This window comes from Tachyglossus aculeatus, chromosome 22, assembly GCF_015852505.1.
Source record: "Tachyglossus aculeatus isolate mTacAcu1 chromosome 22, mTacAcu1.pri, whole genome shotgun sequence".
Lineage (NCBI taxonomy): Eukaryota > Metazoa > Chordata > Mammalia > Monotremata > Tachyglossidae > Tachyglossus > Tachyglossus aculeatus.
The window spans coordinates 59,587,542-59,606,934 of record NC_052087.1 but is presented as its reverse complement, the minus strand read 5'-3'; the positions used below and the strand labels follow the sequence as shown (position 1 = coordinate 59,606,934).

The 19,393-nt window shown below is 49.4% G+C and overlaps 1 protein-coding gene across 2 annotated transcripts in view; it reads right to left on the bottom strand.

Annotated features, from left to right (window-relative positions):
* CPT1A (carnitine palmitoyltransferase 1A) overlaps positions 1 to 19,393 on the bottom strand; it is a 106,377-nt gene that overhangs the window by 52,691 nt on the left and 34,293 nt on the right. The gene's annotated exons all lie outside the window — the stretch shown is intronic.

The following is a 19,393-nucleotide window of genomic DNA, read 5'->3' as shown; positions in this document are numbered from 1 at the left end:
CATTGAGAGACAGTCCCTACCCAACAGTGGGATCACAGTCTAAAAGGGGGAGACAGAGAATAAAACCAAACATACGAACAAAATAAAATAGAATGGATATGTACAAGTAAAATAAATAAATAAATAAATAAATAGAGTAATAAATATGTACAAACATATATACATATATATAGGTGCTGTGGGGAAGGGAAGGAATAAATAGAGTAATAAATATGTACAAACATATATACATAAATAAATAAATATATTTATTTATTTTACTTGTACATATCTATTCTATTTATTTTATTTTGTTTTGTTAGTATGTTTGGTTTCGTTCTCTGTCTCCCCCTTTTAGACTGTGAGCCCACTGTTGGGTAGGGACTGTCTCTATATGTTGCCAATTTGTACTTCCCAAGCACTTAGTACAGTGCTCTGCACATAGTAAGCGCTCAATAAATACGATTGATGATGATGATATACATATATACAGGTGCTGTGGGGAAGGGAAGGAATAAATAGAGTAATAAATATGTACAAACATATATACATATATACAGGTGCTGTGGGGAAGGGAAGGAGGTAAGATGGGGGGATGGAGAGAGGGACGAGGGGGAGAGGAAGGTATTATTATTATTTTTAATCTGGGGGTTTATTCATTCTACTTAGAGACACACCCAGCCAAGGCCCCCGGGTATCGTATGAAGGCAACACTGTAATATTGATGGTATTTGTTAAGCGCTTACTACGTGTCAAGCACTGTTCTAAGCACTAGGGTGGATCCAAGATAATCAGGTTGGACAGAGTCCCTGTCCCACATGCAGCTCACAATCCTAATTCCCATTTTTACAGATGAGGCAACTGAGGCCCAGAGAAGTAAAGTGACTTGCCCAGGGTCACACAGCAGACAAGTGGCAGAGCCGAGATCAGAAGCCATGACCTGATTCCCAGGCCTGTGCTCTATCTACTCCAATTGTGGGTTCGAATCCTGGCTCGGCCACTTGTCAGCTGTGTGACTTTAGGCAAGTCACTTAACTTCTTTGTGCCTCAGTTACCTCATCTGTAAAATGGGGATTAAGACTGTGAGCCCCACGAGGGATAACCTGATAAACCTGTATCTACCCCAGTGCTTAGAACAGTGCTTGGCACATAGTAAGCGCTTAACAAATATCATCATCATCATCACTACGCCTGCTACATGGTAGGTGTGTACTAAGCACTGGGATTGATACAAAATAAAAGGATTGGCCCCAGTCCCTGACCCACGTAGGGCTGGATCACACTCTCAATCCCCATTTTACAGATGATGTAACAGCCCCAGAGTATTCAAGTAGAGAAGCAGCATGGCTCAGTGGAAAGAGCCCGGGCTTGGGAGCCGGAGGTCATGGGTTCTAATCCCAGCTCTGCCACTTGTCAGCTGTGTGACTTTGGGCAAGTCACCTAACTTCTCTGAGCCTCAGTTACCTCATCCGTAAAATAGGGATTACGACTGTGAGCCCCACGAGGGACAACCTGATCACCCTCTATCCCCCCCAGCACTTAGAACAGTGCTTTGCACATAGGAAGCGCTTAACAAATACCATCATTATTATTATCATCATCATCATCATCAATCGTATTTATTGAGCGCTTACTGTGTGCAGAGCACTGGACTAAGCGCTTGGGAAGTACAAGTTGGCAACATATAGAGACAGTCCCTACCCAATAGTGGGCTCACAGTCTAAAAGGGGGAGACAGAGAACAAAACCAAACATACTAACAAAATAAAATAAATAGAATAGATATGATTATTACTCAAGTGACTTGCCCAAGGTCATGCAGCAGACAAGGTTGGATTAGAACCCAGGTCCTCTGTCTCCCCAGGGGTTGCCCCTCCAGGCCCGGCCTGTGTTGAGGTCTGCCCCCCCTCTTCCTTTCCCTCCGGCCTGGGGCCTGAAGTCCAGCTGCCCCCGCTCTCCTCCACGGAAAAGAGAGGATAGGAAGGAAATGACGACTGACTGACCATGTCCTAATTTTCATTTGAAAACTGACCAGGGACCAGGTCAGTCCCGCCGAAGCCCCACTGCTCCGGGGGTCGGTTTTATACACACATACACGTATGTGGAGAAGCAGCGTGGCTCAGCAGAAAGAGCAGGGCTTTGAAGTCAAAGGACCCGGGTTCAAATCCCGGCTCTTCCAATTGTCAGCTGTGTGACTTTCGGCAAGTCACTTAACTTCTCTGGGCCTCAGTTCCCTCATCTGTAAAATGGGGATTAAGACTGTGAGCCCACCTTGGGACAACCTGATCACCTTGTAACCTCCCCAGCACTTAGAACAGTGCTTTGCACATAGTAAGCGCTTAATAAATGCTATCATTATTATTATTATTATTATTATTATGTGGCGTGGCTCAGTGGAAAGAGCCTGGGCTTTGGAGTCAGAGGTCATGGGTTCAAACCCTGGCTTGCCAGTTGTCAGCTGTGTGACTTTGGGCAAGTCATTTAACTTCTCTGTGCCTCAGTGACCTCATCTGTAAAATGGGGATTAAGGCTGTGCGAACCCCCCCGTGGGACAACCTGATCACCTTGTAACCTCCCCAGCGCTTAGAACAGTGCTTTGCACATAATAAGCGCTTAATAAATGCCATCATTATTATTATATGTGGATACACACATACACCCCCACCCCACCGCACCCCCATGGGCTTCCGACTGTGAGCCCACTGTTGGGTAGGGACTGTCTCTATATGTTGCCAACTTGTACTTCCCAAGCGCTTAGTACAGTGCTCTGCACACAGTAAGCGCTCAATAAATACGATTGATTGATTGACTGATTCCGATGCGAAGGCTGCGGGTCTACGGTCGGAAGGGAAGCGATGGATGAGTGAGGCAGGGATTTCCCGGTGTGAAGGAACAACGGCATGTAACCATGTAACCCTGTTGGCATGTCCTTCTCCAAGGAAGGGGAGCGGGGAGTGGAGAGTGGGCTTCCGGATAGGCGGCCTTAAAGTGTTCCCTCTCTTCCCTGGCCTAATCCCAAGGTTGACTCCCTCCACCCTCCCGCCCCCGCACCATCCGGGCCTCTCCTCCTTCCGTTGAGGGCCACAAATACCAACGAAAGGGAAAGCAGGCAGGGCGGAAAGTTATTTTTAAAGTAGTTGGCCCTGTTTTCGTGGGACCGTTTGGTTTTACGTTCCTTCCGCATCTGTCCTGAAAAACCCGACGCCCGCATCGGTGGGCCCCGTTTTTCATTCCTTCATTCAATCGTATTTATTGAGCGCTTACAGTGTGCGGAGCACTGTACTAAGCGTTGCAACATACAGAGATGGTCCCTACCCAACAACGGGCTGAGTCTAGAACTTTTTCACTTCGCGAATTCGACCCGACCACCTCTGCAGACTGAGCCCCCTCCTTCCTCTCCCCCTCCGCCCCCGCCCTATCTCCTTCCCCTCCCCACAGCACCTGTGTATGCTTGCACATATTTATTACTCTATTTATTTATTTATTTTACTTGTACATATTTATTCTATTTATTTTATTTTGTTAATATGTTTTGTTTTATTGTCCGTCTCTCCCTTCTAGACTGTGAGCCAGCTGTTGGGTAGGGACCATCTCTATGTGTTGCCGACTTGTACTTCCCAAGCGCTTAGTCCAGTGCTCTGCGCACAGTAATTGCTTTGAGTGCTTACTGTGTGCAGAGCACTGGACTAACAGCTTGGGAAGTACAAGTCGGCAACACATAGAGACAGTGACTTTGGGCAAGTCACTTAACTTCTCTGTGCCTCAGTTACCTCATCTGTAAAATGAGGATTAATACTGTAAGTCCCCCATGGGACAACCTGGTCACCTTCTAACCTCCCCAGCGCTTAGAACAGTGCTGTGCACATAGTAAGCGCTTAATAAATGTCATCATTATTATTATTATTATTAATAAATACGATTGAATGAAGGAATGAATCCATCTGCTCTCCTCCCTTACTCTGTCAACAACACCGGGCGTGGTGATGATGATTCATTCATTCATTCATTCAATCGTATTTATTGAGAGCTTACTGTGTGCAGAGCACTGTACTAAGCCCTTGGGAAGTACAAGTGGGCAACATATAGAGACGGTCCCTACCCAACAGTGGGCTCACAGCCTAGAAGGGGGAGACAGAGAACAAAACAAAACATATTAACAAAATGAAATAAATAGAATAAATATGTACAAATAAGAGTAATAAATACGTACAAACATATATACATATATACAGGTGCTGTGGGGAGGGGAAGGAGGTAAGGTGGGGGGGATGGGGAGGGGGAGGAGGGGTATTTATAAATACCCCATAAATGATGGCCAACTTGTACTTCCAAAGCGCTTAGTACAGGGCTCTGTACACAGTAAGTGCTCAATAAATACGATTGAATGAATGAATTAATGGCATTTATTAAGCACTTACTATGTGCAAAGCACTATTCTAAGCGCTGGGGGGTTCCAAGGTGATCAGGTTGTCCCACGTGGGGCTTACAGTCTTAATCCTCATTTTCCAGATGAGGGAACTGAGGCACAGAGAAGTGTGGCCTTCCCAGAGGCCTTCCCAGACTGAGCCCCCTCCTTCCTCTCCCCCTCCTCCCCCTTCCACTCCCCACAGCACCTGTATATATGTTTGTACGTATTTCTCTATTTATTTCTTTATTTTATTTGTACATTCATTCATTCATTCATTCAATCGTATTTATTGAGCGCTTACTGTGTGCAGAGCACTGTACTAAGCGCTTGGGAAGTACAAGTCGGCAACATAGAGAGACGGTCCCTACCCAACAGCGGGCTCACAGTCTAGAAGATCATATTTACTGAGCGCTTACTGTGTGCGGAGCACTGTGCTAAGCGCCTGGGAAAGTAGAATATGGCAATAGAGACAATCCCCGCCCACAAAGAGCTGACAGTTTGGAGGAGTGGACTGAAGGGTGACGGAGAGGGGAGGGCAGAGAGTCCTAAGGGAGAGGGCTTAGAGGAGGGGTGATTTTAGGGGGGCTTTAAAGATGGGGAGAGTGGGAGTCTGTGGGATGTGAGGAGGGAGGGCGTCCCAGGCCAGAGGCGGGACGGTGGCGAGATGGAGGCCCAGTGAGAAGGTTGGCATTCGAGCCTGTGAGCCCACTGTTGGGTAAGGACTGTCTCTATAGGTTGCCAACTTGGACTTCCCAAGCGCTTAATACAGTGCTCTGCACACAGTAAGCACTCAATAAATACGATTGATTGATTGATTGATTCCCTTCAAGGCCCTACTGAGAGCTCACCTCCTCCAGGAGGCCTTCCCAGACTGAGCCCCTTCCTCCCTCTCCATCCCCCGCATCTTACCTCCTTCCCTTCCCCACAGCACCTGTATATATGTATATATGTTTGTACATATTTGTTACTCTATTTATTTATTTATTTATTTTACTTGTACATATCTATTCTATTTATTTTATTTTGTTAGTATGTTTGGTTTTGCTCTCTGTCTCCCCCCTTTAGACTGTGAGCCCACTGCTGGGTAGGGACTGTCTCTATATGTTGCCAACTTGTACTTCCCAAGCGCTTAGTACAGTGCTCTGCACACAGTAAGTGCTCAATAAACACGACTGATTGATTGATTGATTGATTGATTCGAAGAGCCAAGTGTGCGGGCTGGGTTGGAACAAGAAAGCAGCAAGGTGAGGTAGGAGGGGGCAACCTTATTTATTTATAATATTTATTCCATTTATTTTATTCTGTTAATGTTTTGTTTTGTTCTCTGTCTCCCCCTTCTAGACTGTATATATGTTTGCACATATTTATTACTCTATTTATTTATCTTACTTGTACATATCTATTCTTTTTATTTTGTTAGTATGTTTGGTTTATGTTCTCTGTCTCCCCCTTCTAGACTGTGAGCCCGCTGTTGGGTGGGGACCGTCTCTATGTGTTGCCGCCTTGTACTTCCCAAGCGCTTAGTCCAGTGCTCCGCACGCAGTAAGCGCTCAATAAATACGATTGATTGATTGATCGACTGTGAGCCCGCTGTTGGGTAGGGACCGTCTCTGGATGTTGGGACTTCCCAAGCGCTTAGTCCAGTGCTCTGCACGCGGTAAGCGCTCAATAAATACGACGGAATGAATGGATGACTGACTGAAAGTGTGAATCCCAAAGCCCTTCGCGCGTCTGAGGAAAACGGGTCTGAGCCGCCCTGACAGGGAGGCAGGCAGGCAGGCAGGCCGGCAGGCCCTGACGGGGACAAAAGAAACTGTCCTCGCCCCCACAGAAACCTCCCCAAAAGCAGCTTCGACTTTAACCCCTCCCCCACCGCTCTCAGTCCGGCCCCTCCCCCCATCCCCCGGCGGCAAAGCAAGGCAGACAGCGGGGAGGCACGTGACCACGGGAGAAACTGGGGGAAAGGTCACCGCCGCGCGGGGAGGCCGCTGCCGAAACAAAGCGGCCCCCGCGCCCCCGCGCGAGGCCCGCCCTCAATCCGAGCCCATTGTTCATTCAATCGTATTCAGTCACTCATTCAGTCGTAGTTACTGAGCGCTTACTTCATTCATTCAGTCGTATTCGTTCAATAGTATTTATTGAGCGCTTGCTGCTCTCTTCCTCCCTTCAAGGCCCTACTGAGAGCTCACCTCCTCCAGGAGGCCTTCCCAGACTGAGCCCCCTCATCATCATCATCATCAATCGTATTTATTGAGCGCTTACTGTGTGCAGAGCACTGTACTAAGCGCTTGGGAAGTACAAATTGGCAACATATAGAGACAGTCCCTACCCAACAGTGGGCTCACAGTCTAAAAGGAGCTCCCTCCTTCCTCTCCCCCTCATCCCCCTCTCCATCCCCCCCGTCTTACCTCCTTCCCTTCCCCACAGCACCTGTATATATGTATATATGTTTGTACGTTTATTACTCCATTCATTCATTTATTTATTTTACATGTACATATCCATTGTATTTATTTCATTTTGTTAATATGTTTGGTTTTGTTCTCTGTCTCCCCCTTCTAGACTGTGAGCCCACTGTTGGGTAGGGACTGTCTCTACATGTTGCCAACTTGGACTTCCCAAGCGCTTAGTACAGTGTTCTGCACACAACAATTGCTCAATAAATACGATTGATTGATTGATTCATTCGTTCAATAGTATTTATTGAACGCTTACTGCTCTCTTCCTCCCTTCCAGGCCCTACTGAGAGCTCACCTCCACCAGGAGGCCTTCCCACACTGAGTCCCCTCCTTCCTCTCCCCCTCGTCCCCCTCTCCATCTCCCCGTCTTACCTCCTTCCCTTCCCCACAGCACCTGTATATATGTATATATGTTTGTACACGTTTATTACTCCATTCATTTATTTATTTTTTACATGTACATATCTATTGTATTTATTTCATTTTGTTAATATGTTTGGTTTTGTTCTCTGTCTCCCCCTTCTAGACTGTGAGCCCACTGTTGGGTAGGGACTGTCTCTATATGTTGCCGACTTGTACTTCCCAAGCGCTTAGTACAGTGCTCTGCACACAGTAAGCGCTCAATAAATACGATTGATGATATACATATATACAGGTGCTGTGGGGAAGGGAAGGAGGTAAGATGGGGGGGATGGAGAGGAGGGTGAGGGGGAGAGGAAGGAAGGGGCTCAGTCTGGGAAGGCCTCCTGGTGGAGGTGACCTCTCAGTAGGGCTTTGAAGGGAGGAAGAGAGCTAGCTTGGTGGATGGGCAGAGGGATTGGGGGCATTCCAGGCCAGGGGGAGGACGTGAGCCGGGGGTCGATGGCGGGACAGGAGAGAACGAGGCCTAACGGTGAGGAGATTAGCGGCAGAGGAGCGGAGGGTGCGGGCTGGGCTGGAGAAGGACAGAAGGGAGGGGAGGTAGGAGGGGGCGAGGGGATGGACAGCCTTGAAGCTGAGGGTGAGGAGTTTCTGCCTGATGCGCAGATTGATTGGTAGCCACTGGAGATTTTTGAGGAGGGGAGTAACATGCCCAGAGCGTTTCTGGACAAAGACAATCCGGGCAGCAGCATGAAGTATGGATTGAAGTGGGGAGAGACATGAGGATGGGAGATCAGAAAGAAGGCTGATACAGTAGAGAGAAGGCTGATACAGTAACAGACACAGACAACAGACAACACAACAGTCAGCAGACACATACCCTGCCCGTGAGCTTACCGTCTAAAGGGAGAGAGGGACATTAGCATCACTAAGGAATGTATGATATACCATTTAAAGACAGGTACATTAAGTGCTGTGGGGTTGAGGGTGGAGCAAATTTCAAATGCCCAAGTGCTTGGAAGAGGATAACAGGAGTCAGAGGGGTGTCAGAAGGACTTGGGTTCTAATCCTGACTCTGCCACTAGTCTGCTGTGTGCCCTCGGGCAAGTCACTTCATTTCTCTGGGCCTCAATTACCTCATCTGTAAAAATGGAGATTAAGACTGTGAGCCCAACGTGGGACATGGACTGTGTCCAACCCGATCATAATAATAATAATAATAATAATAATAATGGCATTTATTAAGCGCTTACTATGTGCAAAGCACTGTTCTAAGCACTGGGGAGGTTACAAGGTGATCAGGTTGTCCCACGGAGGGCTCACAGTCTTAATCCCCATTTTACAGATGAGGTAACTGAGGCCCAGAGAAGTTAAGTGACTTGCCCAAAGTCACACAGCTGACAGTTGGCAGAGCCGGGATTTGAACCCGCGACCTCTGACTCCAAAGCCCGTGCTCTTTCCAGTGAGCCACGCTGCTTCCCCGTAAATCATTAATCTATCTATTCCCCGTAGAGCATAAATCTATCTCAGTGCTCAGTACAGTGCCTGGCACATAGTAAGCACTTAACAAATACCATTAAAAAACCAAACAAACAACAACAAAAAAACAGAGTTAGAAGGCATACACTCTTGCCCAAGGAGCTAAAATCTAGATAGGAGGGGAAAGAGTAAGGAAAAATGGATGCATGGGTAAGTGCCTAAGGAGCTGATCTGTTTGGCTCAGCTACACTCACCGCAACCTGGATCCCCTGGGTGGAACACTTGAGGAGAACGGACGACAGTAGGAGACTTAAACAGCTACGGGATGGAGAGCTGAGATTGGGAAATGGAAAGCCAGGAAGGCGGAGGACACGGACACAGAGACCTTCAGATGGGGCCACAGCCCAGGGACAACCTGGGAAGTAGCTGCCAATGATGGTTTAGCACAGGGAATGTCCGGCAAGGAAACCATAGCGGGCAGCAGAGCGGGTCCTGGGGGTGGTTTGGGGGTCGGAGGACCTGGGCTCTACTCCCCGCTCTGCCACTTGCCTGCTGTGGAGTAGTCAAGGCATTTACGAAGCGCTTACTATGTGCCTTGACCTCGGGCGAGCCACTTAACTTCTCTGCGCCTCAGTTTCATCATGTAATTAGAGCAAGTAGTATTTATTAAGCACTTAGGGTGCTGTACTAATCACCAGGAAGGAGTACCCAGAGGGAGTTAATCCCAGACCCTGTCCCTCGAAGGCTCACCATCTATCAACTGTAAAATGGGGATGACAGTTGTTCGGCTGGGTACCCCATGAGGAAGCGGACTGTGCCTGAACCGATGATTTCTTATTTACCCCAGCACATAGAACAGTGCTCAGCACATAGTAAGCACATTACAAATGTCACTATTACCATCATGATTACTTACTTGAAAGAAGTGACTCTTTATGAGCAAAAGCTTCTGAAAGGAACTAGAGAGGTAAAAGTGAAGAGAGCAAATATTACCATACAAGGGACAGTGTTTGTGTTCACATGTGTGTGTAATAATGATGGCATTTATTAAGCACTTACTAAGTGCGAAGCACTGTTCTAAGCGCTGGGGAGGTTACAAGGTGATCAGGTTGTCCCACGGGGGGCTCACAGTCTTAATCTTCATTTTACAGATGAGGTAACAGAGGCACAGAGAAGCTAAGTGACTTGCCCAAAGTCACACAGCTGACAATTGTAGGAGCCTGGATTTGAACCCATGACCTCTGACTCCAAAGTCCATGCTGTTTCCACTAAGCCATGCTAGTGGGGTTCACAGTCTTAATCCCCACTTTACAGATGAGGTAACTGAGGCACAGAGAAGTTGTGACTTGCTCAAAGTCACAGAGAAAAGCCAGAATGAGAACCTACAACCGCTGACTCCCAAGCCCGTGCTCTTTCCACTAAGCCATGCTGCTTCTCATACGAAGGACAAAGCTCTCTGTCTCACTAATGTGTATATATATATATTTATTTATATATATATATATTTTTATATATACACATTAGTATATAGCATATATATAGTATATACTATATACAGTATATATAGTATATACTATATATATATATACATGGAGAGAGAGAGAGAGAGAGAGTTACACACACACACACACACACACACACACACACACACTAACAATAGAGCTAAATCTATATGTGCAAAAGTGGTATGGGAGGTTGTGAGAGCCAAGATGTAGAGGTTTTGCCAAAGTGCTACTGTGGTATTTTTGAAAGTCTACCCCGGGGAGAAGAAAGAAAACTCCCTAGGTGAGTCCAGAGCCGAGCAAGAGCTGGGATGGCAGAAGGGTTTGAAGCTGGGGAGAACTACGATCTGGCACACTGGAATGGGGAGTGGCTTCAGGGCAGGAGGAAGAAGGGTCTGAGCAGGGGACTGCAAGTTCATTGGGAGCCAAGGACCAGTTTGAACAGACTAGAGAGTGGGAGCTGGAGTGCAGTGGGAGAAGAGAGTGGGGAAGTAGAAGGGGGAGCGGGGGACAGGGAGAGCACTGATGGAGGGTCTGGAGGAGTGGAGAGACATGCACGGAACCATGTTTCAGAAAAATGATCCAGGCAGCAGACTGAAGTACGGAGTGTGGAAGGAGGGGAAGGGGGAGGCTGGAGGCAGGGAGAGCTGTAAGGTGGCTGATGCAGTAGTCAAGCTGACGAATGACAATCCTCCACACAAGGTGGTGGTTATTTGGGTGGAGAGGGAGGGCCGGGAAATGTAGATGGCAAATGGACAGGATTTAGGGGTACACCGAATAGGAGTTGAAAGATGGCAGGGGGTCAAGGCTAATATCAACCGAGCCTCTCCCTCCCTCTCTCACATCCCCTCTGGCTTTGAACCTGAAGAGCGACTCTAACTACATCCCCCCACCCCACCCTCGACAACTCCACCTCACAGCCCCAACCTTGCCTGTTCCCCTGGCCTTCCTCGAGCTGGGGCTGGGGCTCGGGCTCCCTGGCAGAGGTGAGCCACCCCATCTGCCGCCACAGGGCATCCCCAGGCTGCCACTGCTGCAGCCCCCACCCCACCACACTCAGCTCCTTCCCCTCTCCAATCAAGCAATCAATCAGTCATATTTATTGAGTGCTTACTGTTGGCAGGGCCTTGTACTAAGGTCTTGGGAGGGAACAACACAACAATATAATGAACATACCCCATGCCCAAAACGAGGCTACAGTAAAAAAGGGAAGACAGACATTAATATAAATAAATTATGGATATGGACAGAAGTGCTGTAGGGCTGGGCAGAAGAGAGTGGGGGAAAAGGAAACGAGGGCTTAGTCAGTGAAGGCGTCTTGGAGGAGAAGTGCCTACAATATGGCTTTGAAGGTCCGGGGAGAGTAATTGTCTGTCAAGAAGAGGGAGGGTGTTCCAGGCCAGAGGCAGGATGTGAGAGATCGGTGGTGAGATGGACGAGATCAAGGTACAGTGGGAAGCTGGTATTAGAGGAATGAAGTGTGTGGGCTGGGTTGCAGTAGTAAAGCAGTGAGGTGAGGTGGGAGGGGTCCCGGTGATTGAGGGCTTTAAAGCCGATGGTGAGGAGTTTTTGCTTGATGGGGAGGGGGATAGGCAGCCACTGGAGGTTCTTGAGTAGTGGGGAAATGTGGACTGAATGTTTTATAGAGTGACGTATGGTCTGGAGTGGGGAGAGACAGGAGGCAGGGTGATCAGCGAGGAGCCTGATACAGTAATCAAGGTGGGATAGGATAAGTGCTTGGAATAATAGCACTTTGGATAGAGTCCAATAGCAGTTTGGATAGAGAGGAAAGAATAGATTTCAGTGACGTTGTGAAGGTCGAACCGACGGGATTTAGTGATAGATTCAAAATGTGGGTTGAATGAGAGAGAGGAGTTAAACCTCCAACCCCTACCCCATCACAGCTTTGGATTGATCCCAGTGTTCCATGTTTCCCCTATGTCTTGGTATTTTAGGGGTAACCCTTGTCTCTCCCCCACAGGCCTTATGGCTCCACGATGGTGGACCATTGGAAGGCCTAAGAGCGATAAACAGGGACCACCCACTAGAGGCTGAGGGATGCCAACTTCCTGCTCGATCACAAATGAGAAGCCACAGAACCCGATCTACAGCACAGGGATTGATGAGGGTTCACCCCCACCCCTGTGCGAGGGAGCAGGCGAGCCAACGGTAGTGGACTGTGTCAACCGGGGACGGTCTGATGTGAATGAACGGATGTGTTAAAATCTCGTCCTTGTATGCAGCACGAACTCAGTGCCTGAACCAAGCTCAGTTCTTGGACCAAGCTCAGTGCCTGGTCCAATAGCCTGGACCGAACTCAGTGGCTGGACCATTGGCAGTGGGCTGAACCCTCTCAGAGGGGAGAGAGTGGGATAAAAGGTGGCTGAATAGGAGCGAGCTACCGCCTCTGTGCTCTCGACGCTCAGCATCTCAGGGAGGAGGAGCAATGGCCTTGCCACCCGCTCAACATATCCCTCCTCCACTCCGGAACGTGTCTGTTCGGGGGCAGCATGGGGGCTTCTTGGCCCGGGAGCTGTGGGGGGTGGAGAACGGAGAAGTCCAAAGTCATCTGAGGTCTCCACGCCAAACCCGAAGGTCGCGGCAGCCTCAGGGAGACTAGGGGGTGGGGCTGGGGAGCAGAGAAAATGGGTGAGGGCAGGGTGGGCAGGGTGAACTCAACACCTGCTAGGTCTTCCAGGTTGGCATCAAAGACACAGATACTAGACCATAAGCTCCTTTTGGTCAGGGAGCCTAACTACCAACTATTGTATTGTCTTTTTTTTAAGATATTCATTAAGCGCTTACTATGTGACAAGCACTGTTCTAAGCACTGGGGTAGATACAAGACAATCTCCCCCGACACTTACAACAACGCTTGGCACTTAGCACACGCCCTACCCCTGACATGGGCAACATGCTCTCTCTGCCACAGTGCTAATGCTGGGTCGCAGGAACTGCAGCCCAGAGAAGTGGACTCTTTAAATTTCATATTGCTTTATAACGCATTATACAATTATATCATTCTACATTGTATAATAACATTTTATAATTTACTTATTGTAATTTACTTCTTGATATTAAAGTCTGTCTCCCCCTCTAGACTGTAAGCTCATTCCGGGCAGGGAGTGAGCCTGCCAATTCTGTTGAATTGTAATAATAATAATAATAATAATAATGGTATTTGTTAAGCGCTTACTATGTGCCAAGCACTGTCCTAAGCACGGGGGCGGGGGATACAAGGTAATCAGGTTGTCCCATGTGGGGCTCACATTCTTAATCACCATTTTAAAGATGAGGACACTGAGGCACAGCGAAGTTAAGTGACTTGTCCAAAGTCACATAGCTGACAAGTGGCGGAGCCGGGATTAGAAACCACGACCTCTGAGTCACACAAGCGCTTAGTACTGTGCTCTGCACATAGTAAGAACTCAATAAATACCACTGATGATGATGATGAGACCTCGCAATTGGCAACACCAACCTGCGCCAGGCTTCCGGCCAGCCCTCTCCATCCTGTGAATGTGGCACCTCTCACCGCCTGTTTCTCCCCAGCTCATGCTCCGCACACAACCTCTACCCGGTCCCTCAGTCTTGACTCTCCCATCTCCAGTCCTCCCTTGCTCCTGCTGCTCCCTCAGCCTGAAACTCCCTCTCGCCTAAAGCCACCAGACGTTGTTAAAGCCTCCTGAAATCCCATCTGCTCGGTGCTCCCAATACAGTAGGTGCTCAGTGAACACGAACGATGGCTTGATAGTGCCGAAGCTGTAGCCTGGGAAGAAGGGAGATGAATCAGGAAGGATGAATTGCTCCCTCCAACGTGACCTCGATGCCCTCCTCCTAGAGCCCGGCCCACTCGCTCCGCTCTTTCGATGCCCATCTACTCACTGCACTTCCATCTTGTTTGTCTCTCAGCCACCTATCGATCTCTCAATCAATCAGTCAATCGTATTTATTGAGCGTTTACTCTGTGCAGAGCACTGTACTAAGCGCTTGGGAAGTACAAGTTAGCAACATATAGAGACAGTCCCTACCCAACAGTGGGCTCACAGCTCTCATTCCCTACTCATCCCCCACGGAAAAGGGAAAAACCGGGGAGGACTTGGCGGCGACCCAGATCTGCCCGCCCTGCCCCGCCCCGCCTTGCCCTAGCTCTTCCCCTCCCAGGTGCCACCCTGCCTTGCCACGGCTCCACCCCAGCTCATGGCCTAGAGGGCTGTGGGGGTGCCGGCTGCTGGTCTCCAGCCGCACCCCCCCGCCCCGCCCCAGCAGGCCCGGTGTGAGCCTGTCCCCGGCCCCCACGTGCTCCTCCTCCGGGCAGAGCGAGGGCATTGGGCTGGAACGGCGGGTCGGCCACAAGATGCCACCCCGTGACAAGTGAACATTTCCAATGGCGATCCACCTCAGCAACCATTGGCCCTGCCTGACCCCACCGGGCCTGGTTCCTCAAAGGCGGGCAGCCCCGCTCCAGCCCTGCTTGCCCACAGTTACGCGACCCTGCTCTGGCCCTACCTGCCTTCCTGCAAACCTCTCAATCCCCTCGCCCCCTCCTACCTCACCTCGCTATTCTCAATCAATCAATCAATCAATCATATTTATTGAGTGCTTACTGTGTGCAGAGCACTGTACTAAGTGCTTGGGAAGTACAAGTTGGCAACATATAGAGACGGTCCCTACCCAACAGTGGGCTCACGGTCTAGAAGGGGGAGAACGAGAACAAAACCAAACATACTAACAAAATAATTCTCCTACTACAACCCAGCCCACACACTTCGCTTCTCTAATGCCAATCTTCTCACTTTACCTCCAGATTGTCTATCTTGTCGCCGACCTCTGGCCCCATCCTGCTTCTGGCCAGGAACGCCCTCCTCCTCATATCTGACAATTACTCTTCCCCACTTCAAAGCCTTTTTGAAGGCAAATGTCCTCCAAGAGGCCTTCCCTAAGCCCTCCTTTCCTCTCCCTTCTGCATCACCCTGACTTGCTGCCTTTATTAATAATAATAATAATAATAATAACAATGGCATTTATTAAGCGCTTACTATGTGCAAAGCACTGTATTCATTCCCCCTCCCAGTCCCACCACGCTTATGTCCATATCTGTCATTTATTTATTTATATTAATGTCTGTCTCCCCCTCTAGACTAAGCTCACTGTGAACAGGGAATGTGTCTACTGTTGTACTGTACTCTCCCAAGTACTTAGTACTAATAATAATAATAATGATGATATTTGTTAAGCGCTTACTATGTGCCAAGCACTGTTCTAAGCACTGGGGTAGATACAAGGTCAGCAGGTTGCCCCACGTGGGACTCGCAGTGTTCATCCCCATTTTACAGATGAGGTAACTGAGGCCCAGAGAAGAGAAGTGACTTGTCCAGAGTCCCACAGATGGCAAGCGGTGGAGCCGGAATTAGAACCCATGACCTCTGGCTCCCAAGCCCGGGCTCCAGTGTTCTGCACACAGTAAGCACTCAATAAATACAACTGACTGCCTGCCTGCCAGCCCAGTTGCCACAGCGTCCAGGGGAAGCGGAATGAATGAATGAATGAATGAATGAATGAATGAATGAATGAATGAAGGGCGGGGGCCTCGTCTAAATTCCCACTTGGAAGCTCTTGCCCAGCGCTTGGGGCGGAGCTCTCTGCACACAGTAGGCACTCAATAAATACTCTCACTACTGGTGGAAAGAGCCTGGGTCTGGGAGTTGGGAGACCAGGGTTCTAGTCCCGGCTCCACCACCACTGGCTCTCTGCGACACCTTGGGTAAGTCATTCAACCTCTCTGGGCTAAGCTTCCTCATCCACAGTAAGCGCTCAATAAATACGATTGAATGAATGAATGAATCCACAAAATGGGGAGAAGATCCCTGCTCTGCCTCCCTTTTGCCTGGGAGCCCCGTGTAATTATAATAATAAGCACCGTTCCAAGCACTGTAAAACGGAGTTGGTGTCTAACTTAATTATCCTGGGCTTATTAAATGCCACCTTTCTCAGTTGTCTTCTCTTATCTGGAATCCCCCAGCCGTGCTGGGTTTGGGAGTAGAAGATGGTGAATGGGGCAGACGTCTGCCTGGGAGCAGGAAGCCACCTCCAAAATTCAGGCTCAGCAAACGTTGACTTCTTTCTCCACAAAAAAAGTGGTCCGATGCTCCGGACTCTGCCTCTATTTGCTGGTGTTTGTTTGAAGTCGATTTCCCCCACCCCTCCACCCCACACCCCAGCAGGAGGGACTGTAGGAGTGGAAATAGGACCCTCCTTTCCCCCCTTTCTCATTTTGCTTGGAGCAAGAATGTATCCATGGCCTCCTCAAGCCTCCTGGGGAGAACCGGGCAGGGCAGAGGGTCCCCACAAACTCCTCGGCCCTGAATGCCCTGAGTCCCGCACACCCTCGGATATTCAATCAGTCAATCAATCGTATTTATTCAGCGCTTACTGTGTGCAGAGCACTGTACTAAGCGCTTGGGAAGTACAAGTTGGCAACATACAGAGACAGGCCCTACCCAACAGTGGGCTCACACTCTAAAAGGGGGAGACAGAGAACAAAACCAAACATACTAACAAAATAAAATAAATAGAATAGCTATATACAAGTAAAATAAATAGAGTAATAAATATGTACAAACAATAATAATAATGTCGGTTAAACACTTACTATGTCCCAGGCACCCTTCTAAGCTCTGAGGTACAAGATAATCAGGTTCATTCATTCACTCATTCAATCATGTTTAATGAGTGCTTACTGTGTGGAGACCACTGTACTAAGCGCTTGGGAGAGTACAATCATAATAATAATAAACAGACACATTCCCTGCCTGTCCCACATAGGGCTCCCAGTCTTAATCCCCATTTTACAGAAGAGGGAACTGAGGCACAGAGAAGTGAAGTGACTTGGGGAAGCAGCGTGGGTCAGTGGAAAGAGCACGGACTTTGGAGTCAGAGGTCATGGGTTCAAATCCCGTCTCCGCCACTTGTCAGCTGTGTGACTTTGGGCAAGTCACTTAACTTCTCTGGGCCAGTCACTTAACTTCTCTGGGCCTCAGTTACCTCATCTGTAAAATGGGGATTAAGATTGTGAGCCCCCCCGTGGGACAACCTGATCACCTTGTAACCTCCCCAGTGCTTAGAACAGTGCTTTGCACATAGTAAGCGCTTAATAAATGCCATTATTATTATTATTATTATTACTTGCCCAAGCGGCAGAGCCAGGATTAGAACTCAGGTCCTTCGGACTCCCAGGCCCGTGCTCTATCAATCAATCAATCAATCGTAGCCTATCCACTAGGCTCCACTGCTTCTCATGGACGCGAAGGACCGCGTGTATGTATAGATCTATGAATGCAAGCTTAAAGAGAGCTTAACATACTGTACATCCAATCTCTCTCTCTTTCAAGAATCTGGAGGTAAGGAGAAATCAGGTCACAGAACCCATGGCTCGAGAGATCAATCAATCAATCAATCGTATTTATTGAGCGCTTACTGTGTGCAAATCACTGTACTAAGCACTTGGGAAGTACAAGTTGGCAACATATAGAGACAGTCCTTACCCAACAGTGGGCTCACAGTCTAAAAGGGGGAAACAGAGAACAAAACCAAACATACTAACAAAGTAAAATAAATAGAATAGATATGTACAAGTAAAATAAATAAATAGAGTAATAAATATGTACAACATATATACATATATACAGGTGCTGTGGGGAAGGGAAGGAGGTAAGATGGGGGGGATGGAGAGGGGGACGAGGGGGAGAGGACAGAAGGGGATCAGTCTGGGAAGGCCTCCTGGAGGAGGTGAGCTCTCAGTAGGGCCTTGAAGGGAGGAAGAGAGCTAGCTTGGCAGATGGGCAGAGGGAGGGCATTCCAGGCCCGGGGGAGGACGTGGGCCGGGGGTCGATGGCAGGACAGGCGAGAACGAGGTACGGTGAGGAGATTAGCGGCAGAGGAGCGGAGGGTGTGAGATGCCACCCGCACGCATGCATGCACTTGCCCAAACCTGCATGCACGCATACACACACACACACACACACACACACACACACACACACACACACACACACACACACACTCTTCTACCGACTCCGAATCCTGTCAAATCCAGGGAGGCGTGTATTGGGGTTCTATACAACACGTCACGATGGAAATGCGGACCCCCACAGACCACGGTAGAGCGGCCACAGGAACCACTTCTCTGACCCGACAGGGCCGACCCCATGGAAAGAAGCAAGTGGACAACAGACCCAGCCTTCTTCCTCCGAGGGGGAAAAGCCCTTTGGCCGAAGTCAAAAGAACAAGCCGATGGCACCCCGGCCTGGGGAGCCTCCCTACCGTCCTCCCTACAATTCTCCAATAAGGATTCAGAGTGACCAGATTTTTTAAGGGGTAACTCAGTCCTGGGCCCCTGGCTGAGCTCTGGAAATAATATTATCTGTTCGGACCCAGGCCCGGCTTAGGCTTCGGGGTTGGGGGCTCAGGACTTAGAGCTTGGGGCTCAGGGTCTGAGAGGGAGGAGGAGCAGCTAGCTTATCTGTGGGTTTCAGATGAGGAAACCGAGCCCCAGAACGGTTATGTGACTGGCCCAAGGTCACCCAGCAGGCCAGGGGAGGACGTGGGTCTAGAACCCAGGTCTCCAGGAGCCCAGTACTGGGCCCTCTCTCCAGAAATGGGCCCTGAGCCTGGTCAACAAGGTCCGAACTCCAAGGACCGGGGAAAATGCCAGTCTCAGGTAATTAACCCACAATTTTCCGCCCTCTCCACCCTGAGAGACCTACAGGAGTCTTGAACAACCTGTGGCAGGAGGAGGTCCCCGGCCCAGCGGCGATCAGAGACCCCTCTTCCTCCCTTGGGCTCTTTGACAGTCACCCGGTCTCCAGGCCCACAGCCCTTCCATCCACATCCATCGGTGACTGACTCCAACGTGTGTCTTCCCGAACCGCCACCGGTCGTGCCGAGCCTCATCCAACCGTGCTGAGCCGCGACCAGCCACACTGAGCCTCGCTAACCCGCAACGAGCCACAAACCGCACCGAACCGCTCCGAGCCAAGACGGGCCGTGCCGAGCCTCACCGAAACACTCCGAGCTACGACCAGCCACGCTGAACCACGCTGAGCCACGACCAGCCGGGCTGAACCCTGCTGAGCCCCGGCCGACCACACGGACCCTCGCCCAACGGCTCTGAGCCGGGCTCCGGCCCAGGTGCCCGCTACAGAACCG